Source organism: Oncorhynchus nerka, linkage group LG13 (genome assembly GCF_034236695.1).
Source record: "Oncorhynchus nerka isolate Pitt River linkage group LG13, Oner_Uvic_2.0, whole genome shotgun sequence".
In the NCBI taxonomy this organism is placed as follows: Eukaryota; Metazoa; Chordata; class Actinopteri; order Salmoniformes; family Salmonidae; genus Oncorhynchus; species Oncorhynchus nerka.
Window position 1 is genome coordinate 95,436,453 of NC_088408.1, and position 17,876 is coordinate 95,454,328.

The window sequence follows — 17,876 nt, forward strand, 5'->3', positions numbered from 1 at the left end:
TCATACATACACACCTTTACACTCATACATACACACCTTTATACTCATACATACACATCTTTAAACTCATACATACACACCTTTATACTCATACATACACACCTTTATACTCATACATACACACCTTTATACTCATACATACACACCTTTATACTCATACATACACACCTGTTTACTCATACATACACACCTTTATACTCATACATACACCCCTTTATACTCATACATACACACCTTTATACTCATACATACACACCTTTATACTCATACATACACACCTTTATACTCATACATACACACACCATACATACACCCTTTATACTCATACATACACCCCTGTTTACTCATACATACACACCTTTATACTCATACATACACACCTTTATACTCATACATACACACCTTTTAATACATACACACCTGTTTACATACACACATTTACACTCATACTGTTTATACATACACCTTTATACTCATACATACACACCTTTATACTCATACATACACACCTTTATACTCATACATACACACCTTTATACTCATACATACACACCTTTATACTCATACATACACACCTTTATACTCATACATACACACCTTTATACTCATACATACACACCTTTATACTCATACATACACACCTTTATACTCATACATACACACCTTTATACTCATACATACACACCTTTATACTCATACATACACACCTTTTACTCATACTTTATACTCATACACCTTTATACTCATACATACACACCTTTATACTCATACATACACACCTTTATACTCATACATACACACCTTTACACTCATACATACACACCTGTTTACTCATACATACACACCTGTTTACTCATACATACACACCTTTATACTCATACATACACCCCTTTATACTCATACATACACACCTTTAAACTCATACATACACACCTTTATACTCATACATAGAACAGGGCTCCGGGCAGCCGAGCGGAAATGGAGGAAAACTCGCCTCCCTGCGGACCTGACATCCTTTCACTCCCTCCTCTCTACATTTTCCTCTTCTCTCTCTGCTGCTAAAGCCACTTTCTACCACTCTAAATTCCAAGCATCTGCCTCTAACCCTAGGAAGCTCATTGCAACCTTCTCCTCCCTCCTGAATCCCCCTCCCCCCTCCTCCCTCTCTGCAGATGACTTCGTCAACCATTTTGAAAAGAAGGTCGACGACATCCGATCCTCGTTTGCTAAGTCAAACGACACCGCTGGTTCTGCTCACACTTCCCTACCCTGTGCTCTGACCTCTTTCTCCCCTCTCTCTCCAGATGAAATCTCACGTCTTGTGACGGCCAGCCGCCCAACAACCTGCCCGCTTGACCCTATCCCCTCCTCTCTTCTCCAGACCATTTCCGGAGACCTTCTCCCTTACCTCACCTCGCTCATCAACTCATCCCTGACCGCTGGCTACGTCCCTTCCGTCTTCAAGAGAGCGAGAGTTGCACCCTTCTGAAAAACCTACACTCGATCCCTCCGATGTCAACAACTACAGACCAGTATCCCTTCTTTCTTTTCTCTCCAAAACTCTTGAACGTGCCGTCCTTGGCCAGCTCTCCCGCTATCTCTCTCAGAATGACCTTCTTGATCCAAATCAGTCAGGTTTCAAGACTAGTCATTCAACTGAGACTGCTCTTCTCTGTATCACGGAGGCGCTTCGCACTGCTAAAGCTAACTCTCTCTCCTCTGCTCTCATCCTTCTAGACCTATCGGCTGCCTTCGATACTGTGAACCATCAGATCCTCCTCTCCACCCTCTCCGAGTTGGGCATCTCCGGCGCGGCCCACGCGCTGATTGCGTCCTACCTGACAGGTCGCTCCTACCAGGTGGCGTGGCGAGAATCCGTCTCCACACCACGTGCTCTCACCACTGGTGTCCCCAGGGCTCTGTTCTAGGCCCTCTCCTATTCTCGCTATACACCAAGTCACTTGGCTCTGTCATAACCTCACATGGTCTCTCCTATCATTGCTATGCAGACGACACACAATTAATCTTCTCCTTTCCCCTTCTGATGACCAGGTGGCGAATCGCATCTCTGCATGTCTGGCAGACATATCAGTGTGGATGACGGATCACCACCTCAAGCTGAACCTCGGCAAGACGGAGCTGCTCTTCCTCCCAGGGAAGGACTGCCCGTTCCATGATCTCGCCATCACGGTTGACAACTCCATTGTGTCCTCCTCCCAGAGCGCTAAGAACCTTGGCGTGATCCTGGACAACACCCTGTCGATCTCAACTAACATCAAGGCGGTGGCCCGTTCCTGTAGGTTCATGCTCTACAACATCCGCAGAGTACGACCCTGCCTCACACAGGAAGCGGCGCAGGTCCTAATCCAGGCACTTGTCATCTCCCGTCTGGATTACTGCAACTCGCTGTTGGCTGGGCTCCCTGCCTGTGCCATTAAACCCCTACAACTCATCCAGAACGCCGCAGCCCGTCTGGTGTTCAACCTTCCCAAGTTCTCTCACGTCACCCCGCTCCTCCGCTCTCTCCACTGGCTTCCAGTTGAAGCTCGCATCCGCTACAAGACCATGGTGCTTGCCTACGGAGCTGTGAGGGGAACGGCACCTCAGTACCTCCAGGCTCTGATCAGGCCCTACACCCAAACAAGGGCACTGCGTTCATCCACCTCTGGCCTGCTCGCCTCCCTACCACTGAGGAAGTACAGTTCCCGCTCAGCCCAGTCAAAACTGTTCGCTGCTCTGGCCCCCCAATGGTGGAACAAACTCCCTCACGACGCCAGGACAGCGGAGTCAATCACCACCTTCCGGAGACACCTGAAACCCCACCTCTTTAAGGAATACCTAGGATAGGATAAAGTAATCCCTCTCACCCCCCTTAAAATATTTAGATGCACTACTGTTCCACTGGATGTCATAAGGTGAATGCACCAATTTGTAAGTCGCTCTGGATAAGAGCGTCTGCTAAATGACTTAAATGTTAAATGTTAAATACATACATACCTGTTTACTCATACATACACACCTTTACACTCATACATACACACCTTTACACTCATACATACACACCTTTATACTCATACATACACACCTTTATACTCATACATACACACCTGTTTACTCATACATACACACCTTTACACTCATACATACACACCTTTACACTCATACATACACACCTTTATACTCATACATACACCCCTGTTTACTCATACATACACACCTTTATACTCATACATACACACCTGTTTACTCATACATACACACCTTTACACTCATACATACACACCTTTACACTCATACATACACACCTTTATACTCATACATACACACCTTTATACTCATACATACACACCTTTATACTCATACATACACACCTTTATACTCATACATACACCCCTGTTTACTCATACATACACACCTTTACACTCATACATACACACCTTTAAACTCATACATACACACATTTACACTCATACATACACCCCTTTATACTCATACATACACACCTTTATGCTCATACATACACACCTGTATACTCATACATACACACCTTTATACTCATACATACATACCTGTTTACTCATACATCCACACCTTTATACTCATACATACACACCTTTATACTCATACATACACATCTTTATACTCATACATACATACCTGTTTACTCATACATACACACCTTTATACTCATACATACACACCTTTATACTCATACATACACACCTTTATACTCATACATACACACCTGTTTACTCATACATACACACCTTTACACTCATACATACACACCTGTATACTCATACATACACACCTTTATACTCATACATACACACCTTTATACTCATACATACATACCTGTTTACTCATACATACACACCTTTATACTCATACATACACACCTTTATACTCATGCATACACACACTGACAGTTAGGTGAGAGTCTTATAGAGTCAGAGCCCGCCAGCAACCCAGTCTCAGGAGAGCATTAGTTCTCAAAGTAAACAGTGAAAAAAATGCATGGTCACATGTGATGTTTCGCCCCCCGACACAGAAGACCATATCCCTTACAGACGATCAAACCTCAGGGTGTGCTGTGGGATTTAGGGTATGGCTGCTTTAGTGTGATAGTCAGAATTAGAAGTGTGTGTGTGTGTGTGTGTGTGTGTGTGTGTGTGTGTGTGTGTGTGTGTGTGTGTGTGTGTGTGTGTGTGTGTGTGTAAGGATGTGACAAAAGCAAAACAATTCTTGAAGTTGCAATATACAGAATTTGCATTTCAGTTAATGTGACAAAAACAAGCAATTTGTACCCTCTAAAACCACTGTGAAATATATTTTCAATAAACCCCAAATATTTGTATTTTTTTTAGCTGTTTGAAGCTGGGGTACAAAACCGAAAGTGAAAAAAAACAGAACAACAAAACTTAAGAACAGGAAGCATATAAATAGAGCACAGATCTTAGACTTGCTTTTCGATGAGAATGACAGATCTATAACGTGCGTTTCTTTGTGAATGTGGTCGGATCGGCCTCAAAAACATACACGTTACTGCATTAACATTGAAACAGCTATTTGTTTTGTATCGTTTAAACGACATGACGAACACCTGCTCTTCCCGTGACATAGACTGTCCAGGGGAATCCAGATGAAAGCTACGATCCCTTACTGAGGTCACTTGATAAATCCACTTCAAATCAGTGTAGATGAAGGGGAGGAGACGGGTTAAAGAAGGATTTTTATACCTTGAGACAACTGAGACATGGATTGTGTGTTTGTGTGTGTGTGTGTGTGTGTGTGTGTGTGTGTGTGTGTGTGTGTGTGTGTGTGTGTGTGTGTGTGTGTGTGTGTGTGTGTGTGTGTGTGTGCCGTTCATTCGGAGGGTGAATGGACAACACCAAAGATTTAAGGGTCTTTGAACGGGGTTGTAGGTGCCAGGAGCACCGGTTGGTGTCGAGAACTGCAACGCTGCTGGGTTTTTCACACTCAACAGTTTCCCGTGTGAAGAATGGTCCACCATCCAAAGGACATCCAGACAACTTGATACAATTGTAGGAAGCATTGGAGTCAACACGGTCCAGCATCCCTGTGGAACGCTTTTAACACCTTGTAGAGTCCATGCCCTGACGAATTGAGATGGTCCTTGCCTATAACCGCTAGGGGTCAATGCAGTTTCCTCTACCATAGTCATGGCTACCAGACGATGCTTACTGCCCCCACCCGCTCATCAACCAAGGTATTTAATGCCGTTTTTTAGGTAATCTGCTGTGTGCCTCTCCTCCATGTTCTCAGTTGTCAGTACGTACTTCATGTCCCACCTCTCATCAGTGTGATGGCTCCTTGCTGTAATGTATACGACAGGGGGTTCATAGACGTCCAACGATCTGTGTTTTATGCCACGTATGGTGTCGGAGAGCTTTGTACTCGCAGATCAGCCATTGTCCAATTTCTCTATCAGGGCCGTCACGTTTTTGTGGCATGTTGTAGTCTGTTTCTATATACTGTCGAAGCCCACATCCTCTACCATTTACAATGGCTACATATCAACTGACTGTACGCCGACAGAGCATCGAAGCCCACATCCTCTACCAATCGCCGCTTTGATCATTTCTGTAATCGCTTTCTGTAAGTGCACACCAAAAAAAAGGAAATGTCTTTCTTTAGTGTGTGTTTATATATGTGTGTGTGTGTGTGTGTGTTTATATATGTGTGTGTGTGTGTGTGTGTTTATATATGTGTGTGTGTGCTGGTCAGTTTGGTTTTGAGTGGTGTTGTTTACGCACAGAGACAATGAAAAAAGAGAAAAGAAAGTGGTTTCCTTTTTTTTGTGCATGCAGGAAACTGCTACTTTAGCGAGCGAGAAAGAGACGTGCATTCCTCGAACAAAAAAACAACTGAAGAGTAAGAGACGAGAACAGCACAGAGGGAGAGACTTAGTGGGGCAAACAAGAAGAGGAGAAAGACAGAGATTAGGGAAGTATACAAACGCTGTGTGTGTGTGTGTGTGTGTGTGTGTAGTCCCACCCTGTGTGTGTGTGTGTGTGTGTGTGTGTGTAGTCCCACCCTGTGTGTGTGTGTGTGTGTGTGTGTGTGTGTGTGTGTGTGTGTGTGTGTGTGTGTGTGTGTGTGTGTGTGTGTGTGTGTGTGTTTAGTCCCACCCTGTGTGTGTGTGTGTGTGTGTGTGTGTGTGTGTGTGTGTAGTCCCACCCTGTGTGTGTGTGTGTGTAGTCCCACCCTGTGTGTGTGTGTAGTCCCACCCTGTGTGTGTGTGTGTGTGTGTGTGTGTAGTCCCACCCTGTGTGTGTGTGTGTGTGTGTAGTCCCACCCTGTGTGTGTGTGTGTGTGTGTGTGTGTGTGTGTTTAGTCCCACCCTGTGTGTGTGTGTGTGTGTGTGTGTGTGTGTGTGTGTGTGTGTGTGTGTGTGTGTGTGTGTGTTTAGTCCCTCCTGTGTGTGTGTGTGTGTGTGTGTGTGTGTGTGTGTGTGTGTGTGTAGTCCCACCCCTGTGTGTGTGTGTGTAGTCCCACCCTGTGTGTGTGTGTGTGTGTGTGTAGTCCCACCCTGTGTGTGTGTGTGTGTGTGTGTGTGTGTGTGTGTGTGTGTGTGTGTGTAGTCCCACCCTGTGTGTGTGTAGTCCCACCCTGTGTGTGTGTGTGTGTGTGTAGTCCCACCCTGTGTGTGTGTGTGTGTGTAGTCCCACCCTGTGTGTGTGTGTGTGTAGTCCCACCGTGTGTGTGTGTGTGTGTGTGTGTGTGTGTGTGTGTGTGTGTGTGTGTGTGTGTGTGTGTGTGTGTGTGTGTGTGTGTGTGTGTAGTCCCACCCTGTGTGTGTGTAGTCCCACCCTGTGTGTGTGTTTGTGTGTAGTCCCACCCTGTGTGTGTGTGTGTGTGTAGTCCCACCCTGTGTGTGTGTGTGTGTGTGTGTGTGTGTAGTCCCACCCTGTGTGTGTGTGTAGTCCCAACCTGTGTGTGTGTGTGTGTGTAGTCCCACCCCATGTGTGTGTGTAGTCCCACCCTGTGTGTGTGTGTGTGTGTGTGTGTGTGTGTGTGTGTGTGACTCCCCTCTAGATTCCAAGCCCACCTCCCTTTCACCAGCCAGATGTGAGAACAGACAAGAGCAGAGAGGAGTGTGAGGGAGGGAGGGAGAGAGGAGAGTAGTGTGAGGGAGGGAGGGAGGGAGAGAGAGAGCAGAGTAGTGTGAGGGAGGGAGAGAGAGAGAGAGAACATGAGACAGACGAGAGAGGAGTGTGAGGGAGGGAGGGAGAGAGAGAGGAGAGTAGTGTGAGGGAGGGAGGGAGAGAGAGAGAGAGAGAACATGAGACAGACGATAGAGGAGTGTGAGGGAGGGAGAGAGAGAGAGAGAGGAGAGGAGTGTGAGGGAGGGAGAGAGAGAGAGAGAGAGAACATGAGACAGACGAGAGAGGAGTGTGAGGGAGAGAGAGAGAGAGAGGAGAGGAGACAGGCGAGAGAGGAGTGTGAGGGAGGGAGAGAGAGAGAGAGAGGGTAAAGCAGTGCCAGAAAGCCAGAGGAGGGAGGAGTTGAGAGAGACAGAGAGAGTAAAGGAGTGTCAGAAAGCCAGAGGAGGGAGGAGTTGAGAGAGACAGAGAGAGTAAAGCAGTGTCAGAAAGCCAGAGGAGGGAGGAGTTGAGAGAGACAGAGAGAGTAAAGGAGAGTGTCAGAAAGCCAGAGGAGGGAGCGGATACAGAGAATGAGGGAGGGGTAGAGGAGGAGGAGGAGTTAGTGTGTGAACGATGAAGGGATAGCCTTGATGAAATCAACAGCTTGTTCACTGGTCGGACTTTCCCAAGACTGCATGGTGGTCTGCACGTCTCACACACTCCCCATCGGACACACGCACGGCTGTAGCCGGGACTAACGGTAAGAGCGATGGCAAGCCTCTTGACCTCAGGATCAGGGTTAGGGTGTGGGAGGGGTGGGCAAACATACAGGAAGTAGTGGTGAACAAAAGTGAGTGTTCACTCTCTCCATCTTCTCTCTTTTCTTTTCTGGGGACTCCTGAAGTAAAGTAAAGCAGTGGAAAGAATGAGTGAAGGAAGGAGTTGGTTTCTAGGAATGACGATCCAGGAGTGAATAGTTTGGGAAAAAGGGGGGGGGGGCGAGAGAACGAGAAAGGGAAAGAGAGAGGGGGCGAGAGAACGAGAAAGGGAAAGAGAGAGGGGGTGAGAGAACGAGAAAGGGAAAGAGAGAAAAAGCCATAACTTTGGAATACTTTTTGTGACTTTTTTTCTCCAATCTTTACAACATCACTTCAATGCCTTCTAACCTTTAAACAACCAGCTCAATGCCTTCTAACCTTTAAACAACCAGCTCAATGCCTTCTAACCTTTAAACAACCAGCTCAATGCCTTCTAACCTTTAAACAACCAGCTCAATGCCTTCTAACCTTTAAACAACCAGCTCAATGCTTTCTAACCTTTAAACAACCAGCTCAATGCCTTCTAACCTTTAAACAACCAGTTCAATGCCTTCTAACCTTTAAACAACCAGCTCAATGCCTTCTAACCTTTAAACAACCAGTTCAATGCCTTCTAACCTTTAAACAACCAGCTCAATGCCTTCTAACCTTTAAACAACCAGCTCAATGCCTTCTAACCTTTAAACAACCAGCTCAATGCCTTCTAACCTTTAAACAACCATCTCAATGCTTTCTTTGTCTGTACAATGTAGTCTGTTACATATTAGACATGAATGTTTATTGTTTCTCTACCTACGGTCTGGTCTATTTCTCTAGTAAACAAGGTTTGACATTTTTCTGTTGGAGAGGATGTCGGAACGGGAAATACTCTTCAGAACTGAGAAGTCATTTTGGGATTGATCTTGATGATGATGAGGAGAAGGCAGTGTCCCTCTCAGGCCACTGTCCCTCTCAGGCCACTTTCATCTGGTGAGCTCACAGTCCCCTGCAGCCAAACTAAAGACTGAAGGGGTCAAATCATCTGGTCAGATCATTGATACGACTGTGCTACGGTCAAAGGAACGAGTCAAAACTGTTTTATAACGACAAATACATATTAGAACTATTAGACTTAAAGGGTCAATGAAAGCGTTGTGTTGTTATCTGGTAAACTGAGAGGGGACACTCACACCTGGCTTTGTGGACTGAGAGGTCAGGTGAATTATTCAGCAGTTGATTGTTGAGAGTTTTTGTGTTCTCTGTGCTCCGGTATAAAAGAGTTGTACTGTGAAAGACTGTCACTATCGTGTAGACTGATCCGTCTCACTTCTCTCCCCTCCAACACCACAACTTTACATTGACGTCAGTGCATCAGACAGTACGTGGTCAGGTGAATTCCACTGCTTTACAGGAAGTGTTACTCATCTACAGACTGTATCCACCCAGGGTGCTTCCGTATCTCCCCTAACCACTGATTTCTGATCAGTTCTCCTCAGCCCAGGTCAAACCTAGATGGATCAGAACCTAAATATTACATATGTTCCTGGATCAGTGGTTTAAAAGTCATAATGATAACTCTCCCAACACATGATGTTACTCTAGTCGATGATGTCATCTAAACAGTAAGTAAGTGACTCAACCAGGAAGTGTGAGTCTGAAATGGCTCCCTGTTCCCTTTTTTTAGTTCAATACTTTTGACCAGGGTCCAAAGTAGTGTACTATCTAGGAATTAGGGTGCCATTGAAGATGCACCCAAGTTCACTCCATCCTGAGAGTAATTCCCAGGGTTGGGGAGTAACGCATTACCGAAACCCCCCAAAAATGGTAACTGTAATCCGTTACGTTAACAGCAAAAAATATTGTAATTAGATTACAGATACCTTTGAAAAGAAATAGATGATTACATGCCTCATGAGTGTTGTTCAACTGTCACACTACATTAGAACCACAAATATAAACATTGTAAATGTAAACAAACCACTGTATAGCCTCATAACATGGTTAAAACGATCATTGTGACATCATGGATGGTCATTCTTTGCGTCTATAGCTCTGTCTATTAATCTGAGAATGGTTACATTTCTCCAGGCCCATTCCTCAGCTTTTTAACCAAAACAGAGGCAGGGCGACCGTTTTGTTAATGTTTCATCTGTGGATTTGCCCTTTAAACAGCTGCATATTATCAAGATACCAAAGTGTCACTAACAAAAAGGTCAACAATAGGCCTCTAGCAAATGTAGCATATGGATCTCATTTTTCACATGTAAATAGCACTTTTCAGTAGTGCTCAAAGCCATTCCATGAGCACAGCCTTTTATTTTTCAACTAGAATCAATGACCCAATCAGTCCTCCATGACAACACAATGATAAACAACACAGTAGGGCTGGCTAATAAGTCCTTAGCTCAGGTTAAAAAAATACAATTGGGCTAATCTATACTTTCATATTTCCATATTTCCATATTTCCAAGTCCTGTTCTTGAAGATCAAGGGGTATAACATTTTATTGCAATGACTAGAATTCTGATTATATATATTTGACCTTTATTTAACTGGGCAAGTCAGTTAAGAACAAATTGTTATTTTCAATGATGGCCTAGGAACAGTGGGTTAACTGGTCTATGAACAGTGGGTTAACTGCCTGTTCAGGGGCAGAACAGGACTTTGGTTTTTAATGTAGATATATAATTGAATCATATTATTATACGTAACAGAAAGCGATGGGTTAGAAGAAGCCCACATAACCAACCCATACAGTAAAATGTAACATCCATATAAGGCCGGCTGTGTAAACTTTAACATGGATTTATCCTGCAATAGATGTCGTTCAATTGGTAACATACATTTTGTATTCTTCTAATGTCTCTTAAGGGGAAAGTAATCTAAAAGTAACTGAATGTAATCGGATTACATTACCGAGTTTGGGGTACTTCAAAAGTTACATTACCGATTACAATTTTGGACAGGTAACGGATTACATTTAGAAAGTAACCTACACAACCCCATGCATGTTTTTCATATAGGTGGTCCCGGGAATCGAACCCACTATGCCTCAAACCCATTTAATCCCGATGTTTTTCCCCCAGACATGAAAATATCCAAATCAAGTGTCATTAGTAACCCTTTGAAGTCATCAATCATTATTTTTCAATTTTTTTATGGAAAAGTACGTGAAAAAGTGTGTTTTATGGTGGGTCACAATTGTGACTGGTGGGATAATGTTACGTATAATGAATTAACATATTTCTCCTATGCAGTTATCAAATTTCTTATAAATCCCAGCTCAGTTATTAGCACATTTAAAACTGTCACTAGCAGTCCCCAGCCCAGTTATGAGCACATTTAAAACTGTCACTAGCAGTCCCCAGCCCAGTTATTAGCACATTTAAAACTGTCACTAGCAGTCCCCAGCCCAGTTATTAACACATTTAAAACTGTCAGCCCAGTTATTAACACATTTAAAACTCAGTCCCCAGCCCAGTTATTAACACATTTAAAACTCTGTCACTAGCAGTCCCCAGCCCAGTTATTAACACATTTAAAACTCTGTCACTAGCAGTCCCCAACCCAGTTATTAGCACATTTAAAACTGTCACTAGCAGTCCCCAGACCAGTTATTAACACATTTAAAACTGTCACTAGCAGTCCCCAGCCCAGTTATTAACACATTTAAAACTGTCACTAGCAGTCCCCAGCCCAGTTATGAGCACATTTAAAACTGTCAGACAGTCCCCAGCCCAGTTATAACACATTTAAAACTGTCATGTATCTTAACACATTTAAAACTGTTAGCAGTGCAGTTATTAAACATTTAAAACTGTACTCCCCAGCCCAGAAACATTTAAAACTGTCACTAGCAGTCCCCAGCCCAGTTATTAACACATTTAAAACTCTGTCACTAGCAGTCCCCAACCCAGTTATTAGCACATTTAAAACTGTCACTAGCAGTCCCCAGACCAGTTATTAGCACATTTAAAACTGTCACTAGCAGTCCCCAGCCCAGTTATTAACACATTTAAAACTGTCACAGTTAAGTTATTAACACATTTAAAACTGTCACTAGCAGTCCCCAGCCCAGTTATGAGCACATTTAAAACTGTCACTAGCAGTCCCCAGCCCAGTTATTAACACATTTAAAACTGTCACTAGCAGTCCCCAGCCCAGTTATTAACACATTTAAAACTGTTAGTGCAGTTATTAACACATTTAAAACTGTACTCCCCAGTCCCCAGCCCAGTTATTAAACATTTAAAACTGTCAAGCAGTTTATTATTAAACATTTAAAAGTTGAGTCCCCAGCCCAGTTATTACATTTAAAACTCTGTCACTAGCAGTCCCCAGCCCAGTTATTCATTTAAAACTCTGTCACTAGCAGTCCCCAGCCCAGTTCCCCAGCCCATTAACATTTAAAAACTCTGTCATTGTGCACATTTTAAAACTGTCACTGCAGTCCCCACAGTTTCACATTTAAAACTGTCACTACAGTCCCCAGCCCAGTTATTAAGCATTTAAAACTGTCACTAGCAGTCCCCAGCCCAGTTATTAACACATTTAAAACTCTGTCCACAGTGTTATTAACACATTTAAAACTCTGTCACTAAGTCCCCAGCCCAGTTATTAACAAATTTAAAACTCTGTCACTAGCAGTCCCCAACCCAGTTATGAGCACATTTAAAACTGTCACTAGCAGTCCCCAGCCCAGTTATTAACACATTTAAAACTGTCACTAGCAGTCCCCAGCCCAGTTATTAACACATTTAAAACTGTCACTAGCAGTCCCCAACATTGCCCCGTCACATTCTAGTGTGACTATTTTACACATCAAAAACCCATATACAACACAATATGAATACTGAGAGCAAAGACAAAAAGACAACAGCCATCAATGTATCTCAACATTGTAACTTTAGTGCAACATGTACTGAAACATTAATATTGTTACTTTAGTGCAACATGTACTGAAACATTAATATTGTAACTTTAGTGCAACATGTACTGAAACATTAATATTGTAACTTTAGTGCAACATGTACTGAAACATTAATATTGTTACTTTAGTGCAACATGTACTGAAACATTAATATTGTAACTTTATTGTAACAGTTGAACTTGTACTTTAGTGCAATATTCATTGTAACATTGTCATTGTGACATTTTAGTGCAACATTCACTAACAACTGTATAGCAGTCGTGTGAGTCATTCCCACTGAACATAAAGGTAACATTTAGGAGAGAGGTAGCCTGTAGAATATGCATTCTAGTAGAGGCCTACACTGAACCTAATAATATATATCATAGAGGTAGCCTGTAGAATATGCATTCTAGTAGAGGCCTACACTGAACAAAATACAATTATATATAAAAAGCACCACTGAACCTAATAATATAATGAGTGCCTGTAGAATATGCATTATAGAGGCCTACACTGAACCTAATAATATATATCATAGAGGTAGCCTGTAGAATATATTCAATAGATGCCTACTACAAAATACAATTATATATAAAAGCACCACTGTCTGAGTGCTTAGTCAGTAATACTGTAGTATTAGTAATATAGTGTCTGGTTGGTATAATATATATATATAACATAGTGTCTGGTTAGTCAGTAATACTGTAGTATTAGTAACATAGTGTCTGGTTGGTCAGTAATACTGTAGTATTGACATAGTGTCTGGTTGGTCAGTAATACTGTAGTATTAACATAGTGTCTGGTTGGTCAGTAATACTGTAGTATTAACATAGTGTCTGGTTGGTCAGTAATACTGTAGTATTAACATAGTGTCTGGTTGGTCAGTAATACTGTAGTATTAACATAGTGTCTGGTTGGTCAGTAATACAGTAGTATTAACATAGTGTCTGGTTGGTCAGTAATACTGTAGTATTAACATAGTATCTGGTTGGTCAGTAATACAGTAGTATTAATAACATAGTGTCTGGTTGGTCAGTAATACTGTAGTATTAACATAGTGTCTGGTTGGTCAGTAATACTGTAGTATTAATAACATAGTGTCTGGTTGGTCAGTAATACTGTAGTATTAACATAGTGTCTGGTTGGTCAGTAATACTGTAGTATTAATAACATAGTGTCTGGTTGGTCAGTAATACTGTAGTATTAACATAGTGTCTGGTTGGTCAGTAATACTGTAGTATTAACATAGTGTCTGGTTGGTCAGTAATACTGTAGTATTAACATAGTGTCTGGTTGGTCAGTAATACTGTAGTATTAACATAGTGTCTGGTTGGTCAGTAATACTGTAGTATTAACATAGTGTCTGGTTGGTCAGTAATACTGTAGTATTAACATAGTGTCTGGTTGGTCAGTAATACTGTAGTATTAACATAGTATCTGGTTGGTCAGTAATACTGTAGTATTAATAACATAGTGTCTGGTTGGTCAGTAATACAGTAGTATTAACATAGTGTCTGGTTGGTCAGTAATACTCAGTCAGCCCCAAACTGTTTTATTCCTTTCAATCCTTCAGTGGGAGCTGTTCTTCTCCCATCTAGTCTGGTCTGGTCCCGTCTGGTCTGTTCTATTCTGTTCTATTCTGTTCTAGTCTGTTCTATTCTGTTCTATTCTGGTCTAGTCTGTTCTATTCTGTTCTATTCTGTTCTATTCTGTTCTATTCTGTTCCAGTCTGTTCTATTCTGTTCTATTCTGTTCTATTCTGGTTCAGTCTGTTCTGGAACGGTCTGTTCTATTCCGTTATATTCTGGTCCAGTCTGTTCTATTCTGTTATATTCTGTTCCAGTCTGTTCTATTCTGTTATATTCTGTTCCAGTCTGTTCTATTCTGTTATATTCTGTTCCAGTCTGTTCTATTCTGTTATATTCTGTTCCAGTCTGTTCTATTCTGTTATATTATGTTCCAGTCTCTTCTATTCTGTTCTATTCTGTTCCAGTCTGTTTTATTCTGTTATATTCTGTTCCAGTCTGTTCCAGTCTGTTATATTCTGTTCCAGTCTGTTCCAGTCTGTTCTATTCTGGTCTAGTCTGTTCTGAAACGGTCTGTTCTATTCTGTTCTATTCTGTTCTATTCTGTTCCAGTCTGTTCTATCCTGTTCTATTCTGTTCTATTCTGTTCCAGTCTGTTCTATTCTGTTCTATTCTGTTCCAGTCTGTTCTATTCTGTTATATTCTGTTCTATTCTGTTCCAGTCTGTTCCAGTCTGTTCTATTCTGGTCCAGTCTGTTCTATTCTGGTCCAGTCTGTTCTATTCTGTTCTATTCTGGTCCAGTCTGTTCTGGAACTGTCTGTTCTATTCTGTTATATTCTGGTCCAGTCTGTTCTATTCTGTTCTATTCTGTTCCAGTCTGCTCTATTCTGTTCTATTCTGTTCCAGTCTGTTCTATTCTGTTATATTCTGTTCCAGTCTGTTCTATTCTGTTCTATTCTGTTCTATTCTATTCTGTTCCAGTCTGTTCTATTCTGTTATATTCTGTTCCAGTCTGTTCTATTCTGTTATATTCTGTTCCAGTCTGTTCTATTCTGTTATATTCTGTTCCAGTCTGTTCTATTCTGTTATATTCTGGTCTAGTCTGTTCTGGAAAGGTCTGTTCTATTCTGTTCTATTCTGTTCTATTCTGTTCCAGTCTGTTCTATTCTGTTCTATTCTGTTCCAGTCTGTTCTATTCTGTTCTATTCTGTTCCAGTCTGTTCTATTCTGTTCTATTCTGTTCCAGTCTGTTCTATTCTGTTATATTCTGTTCCAGTCTGTTCCAGTCTGTTATATTCTGTTCCAGTCTGTTCCAGTCTGTTATATTCTGTTCCAGTCTGTTCCAGTCTGTTCTATTCTGGTCTAGTCTGTTCTGAAATGGTCTGTTCTATTCTGTTCTATTCTGTTCTATTCTTTTCCAGTCTGTTCTATTCTGTTCTATTCTGTTCCAGTCTGTTCTATTCTGTTCTATTCTGTTCCAGTCTGTTCTATTCTGTTCTATTCTGTTCCAGTCTGTTCTATTCTGTTCTATTCTGTTCTATTCTGTTCCAGTCTGTTCCAGTCTGTTCTATTCTGTTCCAGTCTGTTCTATTCTGGTCTAGTCTGTTCTGGAACCGTCTGTTATATTCTGTTCTATTCTGTTCTATTCTGTTCCAGTCTGTTCTATTCTGTTCCAGTCTGTTCTATTCTGTTCTATTCTGGTCCAGTCTGTTCTGGAACGGTCTGTTCTATTCTGTTATATTCTGGTCCAGTCTGTTCTATTCTGTTCTATTCTGTTCCAGTCTGTTCTATTCTGTTCTATTCTGTTCCAGTCTGCTCTATTCTGTTCTATTCTGTTCCAGTCTGTTCTATTCTGTTCTATTCTGTTCCAGTCTGTTCTATTCTGTTCTATTCTGTTCCAGTCTGTTCTATTCTGTTCTATTCTGTTCCAGTCTGTTCTATTCTGTTCTATTCTGTTCCAGTCTGTTCTATTCTGTTCTATTCTGTTCTATTCTGGTCTAGTCTGTTCTGGAACGGTCTGTTCTATTCTGTTATATTCTGTTCCAGTCTGTTCTATTCTGTTCTATTCTGTTCCAGTCTGTTCTATTCTGTTCTATTCTGGTCCAGTCTGTTCTGGAACGGTCTGTTCTATTCTGTTCTATTCTGGTCTAGACTGTTCTGGAACGGTCTGTTCTATTCCGTTATATTCTGGTCCAGTCTGTTCTATTCTGTTCTATTCTGGTCTAGTCTGTTCTGGAACGGTCTGTTCTATTCTGTTATATTCTGGTCCAGTCTGTTATTTTCTGTTCTATTCTGGTCTAGTCTGTTCTGGAACGGTCTGTTCTATTCCGTTATATTCTGGTCCAGTCTGTTCTATTCTGTTCTATTCTGGTCTAGTCTGTTCTGGAACGGTCTGTTCTATTCTGGTCTAGTCTGTTTTGGAACGGTCTGTTCTATTCTGGTCCAGTCTGTTCTATTCCGTTATATTCTGGTCCAGTCTGTTCTATTCTGTTATATTCTGGTCCAGTCTGTTCTGGAACGGTCTGTTCTATTCCGTTATATTCTGGTCTAGTCTGTTCTGGAACGGTCTGTTCTATTCTGTTATATTCTGTTCCAGACTGTTATATTCTGTTATATTCTGTTCCAGACTGTTCTATTCTGTTCTATTCTGTTCCAGACTGTTCTATTCTGTTCTATTCTGGTCCAGACTGTTCTGGTCTGGTGCGGTCTGGTCTGTCATCAAGGCTTCCTTCTATTGTGCTCTACTATCAGCAGATAATCAAGGCTTTCTGTCGGCTACAGGTTTTATCTATGTATTATCATACTTCCTAAAAGTACTTTAGAGAGAAGGAGATTGTGTCACACTTTGTGTGTTAGTTAGTGTGTAAATGGGTCAGCAGTGTAGATACTGCGTGTACCTGTAACGTGTAACAAGAGCTCAAGAGGTGCGACATCTTATGCAGCCCTTGTGAATATTGTAAAGGAGTCACATTAGCCTTCTGACACACACACACACACACACAATCACACACACACACACACACACACACACACACACACACACACACACACACACACACACACACACACACACACACACACACACACACACACACACACACACACACACACACACACACACACACACACACACACACACACACACACACAAACACACCCACACACACACACAAACACAAACATGGGGAGGCCACCCTTAGCAATCTACACGCCACTTCCTCCGCTCTCCTTCAAGCAGCTCTAACTCAAACGTCATTTGCACTCAGGAACAAGGCTAGCTTCAGTGCAGCATACATACATACCGTACATTAACAGAGACGTCTAATTATAACCAGGTAGCTGATAACAGCAGAGAGGTGTTATCTGTTGACAGAACTAAGATCAACTGAACATGACGTCTCAGAATGACAAGACATTTAGCTGGGGTGCAGAGCACTCAGGACTCTGGAAAGAGCTTTTAACAATCAGTCTGTTACTTTATAGTGGGATGGTTAAAGAATGGATGGGCCTTTTCTTATAGAAACACATTTT

At 42.0% G+C, this 17,876-nt stretch overlaps 1 protein-coding gene across 1 annotated transcript in view; it reads left to right on the plus strand.

Annotated features, from left to right (window-relative positions):
* The first annotated feature begins 7,417 nt into the window (after positions 1-7,417).
* Positions 7,418-17,876, plus strand: part of LOC115106573 (phospholipid-transporting ATPase ID-like) — a 93,963-nt gene continuing 83,504 nt past the window's right edge. Inside the window, exon 1 of the mRNA XM_065026876.1 lies at positions 7,418-7,869. The gene's annotated coding sequence lies outside the window, so the exon portion shown is untranslated. The remainder of the gene's footprint in view (positions 7,870-17,876) is intronic.